We start from the raw sequence: 4841 nt of genomic DNA on the forward strand, positions 1-4841 counted from the left end.
AAATACAATTTAATAAAGCATAGGATAAAACAACATGAATACAATTTAATAAAGCATAGGATAAAACAACATAAATACAATTTAATAAAGCATAGGTTAAAACAACATAAATACAATTTAATAAAGCATAGGATAAAACAACATAAATACAATTTAATAAAGCATAGGCTAAAACTTCATAAACACAATTTAATAAAGCATAGGATAAAACAAATTAAATACAATTTAATAAAGCATAGCATAAAACAACATAAATACAATTTAATAAAGCATATGTTAAAGCAACATAAATACAATTTAATAAAGCATAGGTTAAAACAACATAAATACAATTTAATAAAGCATAGGATAAAACAACATAAATACAATTTAATAGAGCATAGGATAAAACAACATAAATACAATTTATAAAGCATAGGATAAAACAACATAAATACAATTTAATAAAGCATAGGATAAAACAACATAAATACAATTTAATAAAGCATAGGTCAAAATAACATAAATACAATTTAATAAAGCATAGGATAAAACAACATAAATACAATTTAATAAAGCATAGGATAAAACAACATAAATAACATTTAATAAAGCATAGCATAAAACAACATAAATTCAATTTAATAAAGCATAAGATAAAACAACATAAATACAATTTAATAAAGCATAGGATAAAACAACATGAATACAATTTAATAAAGCATAGGATAAAACAACATAAATACAATTTAATAAAGCATAGGTTAAAACAACATAAATACAATTTAATAAAGCATAGGACAAAACAACATAAATACAATTTAATAAAGCATAGGTTAAAACAACATAAATAAAAGTTAATAAAGCATAGGACAAAACAAATTAAATACAATTTAATAAAGCATAGCATAAAACAACATAAATTCAATTTAATAAAGCATAGCATAAAACAACATAAATTCAATTTAATAAAGCATAGGATAAAACAACATAAATTCAATTTAATAAAGCATAGGATAAAACAACATAAATACAATTTAATAAAGCATAGGATAAAACAACATAAATACAATTTAATAAAGCATAAGATAAAACAACATGAATACAATTTAATAAAGCATAGGTTAAAACAACATAAATATAATTTAATAAAGCATAGGATAAAACAACATAAATACAATTTAATAAAGCATAGGTGAAAACAACATAAATACAATTTAATAAAGCATAGGATAAAACAACATAAATATAATTTAATAAAGCATAGGACAAAACAACATAAATACAATTTAATAAAGCATAGGTTAAAGCAACATAAATACAATTTAATAAAGCATAGGTTAAAACAACATAAATACAATTTAATAAAGCATAGGATAAAACAACATAAATACAATTTAATAAAGCATAGGATAAAACATCATAAATACAATTTAATAAAGCATAGGATTAAACAACGTAAATACTATTTAAAAAAGCATAGGATAAAACCACATAAATACAATTTAATAAAGCACAGGATAAAACAACATAAATACAATTTAATAAAGCATAGGCTAAAAATACATAAATACAATTTAATAAAGCATAGGATAAAACAACATATATACAATTTAATAAAGCATAGGATAAAAGAACATAAATACAATTTAATAAAGCATAGGATAAAACAACATAAATACAATTTAATAAAGCATAGGATAAAACAACATAAATAGAATTTAATAAAGCATAGGCTAAAACTACATAAATACAATTTAATAAAGCATAGGATAAAACAAATTAAATACAATTTAATAAAGCATAGGATAAAACAACATAAATTCAATTGAATAAAGCATAGGATAAAACAACATAAATACAATTTAATAAAGCAAAGGATAAAACAACATAAATACAATTTAATAAAGCATAAGATAAAACAACATGAATACAATTTAATAAAGCATAGGGTAAAACAACATAAATATAATTTAATAAAGCATAGGATAAAACAACATAAATACAATATAATAAAGCATAGGTTAAAACAACATAAATACAATTTAATAAAGCATAGGATAAAACAACATAAATACAATTTAATAAAGCATAGGACAAAACAACATAAATACAATTTAATAAAGCATATGTTAAAGCAACATAAATACAATTTAATAAAGCATAGGTTAAAACAACATAAATACAATTTAATAAAGCATAGTATAAAACAACATAAATACAATTTAATAAAGCATAGCATAAAACAACATAAATACAATTTAATAAAGCATAGGTAAAAACAACATAAATACAATTTAATAAAGCATAGGATAAAACAACATTAATACAATTTAATAAAGCATAGGATAAAACAACATAAATACAATTTAATAGAGCATAGGATAAAACAACATAAATACAATTTATAAAGCATAGGATAAAACAACATAAATACAATTTAATAAAGCATAGGATAAAACAACATAAATACAATTTAATAAAGCATAGGTTAAAACAACATAAATACAATTTAATAAAGCATAGGTTAAAACAACATAAATACAATTTAATAAAGCATAGGTTAAAACAACATAAATAAAATTTAATAAAGCATAGGATAAAACAACATGAATACAATTTAATAAAGCATAGGATAAAACAACATAAATACAATTTAATAAAGCATAGGTTAAAACAACATAAATACAATTTAATAAAGCATAGGTTAAAACAACATAAATAAAAGTTAATAAAGCATAGGATAAAACAACATAAATACAATTTAATAAAGCATAGGATAAAACAACATAAATACAATTTATAAAGCATAGGATAAAACAACATAAATACAATTTAATAAAGCATTGGATAAAACAACATAAATACAATTTAATAAAGCATAGGATAAAACAACATAAATACAATTTAATAAAGCATAGGCTAAAACTACATAAATACAATTTAATAAAGCATAGGATAAAACAAATTAAATACAATTTAATAAAGCATAGGATAAAACAACATAAATTCAATTTAATAAAGCATAGGATAAAACAACATAAATACAATTTAATAAAGCAAAGGATAAAACAACATAAATACAATTTAATAAAGCATAAGATAAAACAACATGAATACAATTTAATAAAGCATAGGTTAAAACAACATAAATACAATTTAATAAAGCATATGTTAAAGCAACATAAATACAATTTAATAAAGCATAGGTTAAAGCAACATAAATACAATTTAATAAAGCATAGGTTAAAACAACATAAATACAATTTAATAAAGCATAGGATAAAACAACATAAATACAATTTAATAGAGCATAGGATAAAACAACATAAATACAATTTATAAAGCATAGGATAAAACAACATAAATACAATTTAATAAAGCATAGGATAAAACAACATAAATACAATTTAATAAAGCATAGGTCAAAATAACATAAATACAATTTAATAAAGCATAGGATAAAACAACATAAATACAATTTAATAAAGCATAGGATAAAACAACATAAATAACATTTAATAAAGCATAGCATAAAACAACATAAATTCAATTTAATAAAGCATAAGATAAAACAACATAAATACAATTTAATAAAGCATAGGATAAAACAACTTGAATACAATTTAATAAAGCATAGGATAAAACAACATAAATACAATTTAATAAAGCATAGGTTAAAACAACATAAATACAATTTAATAAAGCATAGGACAAAACAACATAAATACAATTTAATAAAGCATAGGTTAAAACAACATAAATAAAAGTTAATAAAGCATAGGATAAAACAACATAAATACAATTTAATAAAGCATAGGATAAAACAACATGAATACAATTTAATAAAGCATAGGATAAAACAACATAAATACAATTTAATAAAGCATAGGTTAAAACAACATAAATACAATTTAATAAAGCATAGGATAAAACAACATAAATACAATTTAATAAAGCATAGGCTAAAACTTCATAAACACAATTTAATAAAGCATAGGATAAAACAAATTAAATACAATTTAATAAAGCATAGCATAAAACAACATAAATACAATTTAATAAAGCATATGTTAAAGCAACATAAATACAATTTAATAAAGCATAGGTTGAAACAACATAAATACAATTTAATAAAGCATAGGATAAAACAACATAAATACAATTTAATAGAGCATAGGATAAAACAACATAAATACAATTTATAAAGCATAGGATAAAACAACATAAATACAATTTAATAAAGCATAGGATAAAACAACATAAATACAATTTAATAAAGCATAGGTCAAAATAACATAAATACAATTTAATAAAGCATAGGATAAAACAACATAAATACAATTTAATAAAGCATAGGATAAAACAACATAAATAACATTTAATAAAGCATAGCATAAAACAACATAAATTCAATTTAATAAAGCATAAGATAAAACAACATAAATACAATTTAATAAAGCATAGGATAAAACAACATGAATACAATTTAATAAAGCATAGGATAAAACAACATAAATACAATTTAATAAAGCATAGGTTAAAACAACATAAATACAATTTAATAAAGCATAGGACAAAACAACATAAATACAATTTAATAAAGCATAGGTTAAAACAACATAAATAAAAGTTAATAAAGCATAGGATAAAACATCATAAATACAATTTAATAAAGCATAGGATTAAACAACGTAAATACTATTTAAAAAAGCATAGGATAAAACCACATAAATACAATTTAATAAAGCACAGGATAAAACAACATAAATACAATTTAATAAAGCATAGGCTAAAAATACATAAATACAATTTAATAAAGCATAGGATAAAACAACATATATACAATTTAATAAAGCATA

Source organism: Phyllobates terribilis, unplaced genomic scaffold, assembly GCF_046119375.1.
Source record: "Phyllobates terribilis strain yellow unplaced genomic scaffold, ASM4611937v1 Scaffold_20__1_contigs__length_20440879, whole genome shotgun sequence".
Classification (NCBI taxonomy): Eukaryota; Metazoa; Chordata; class Amphibia; order Anura; family Dendrobatidae; genus Phyllobates; species Phyllobates terribilis.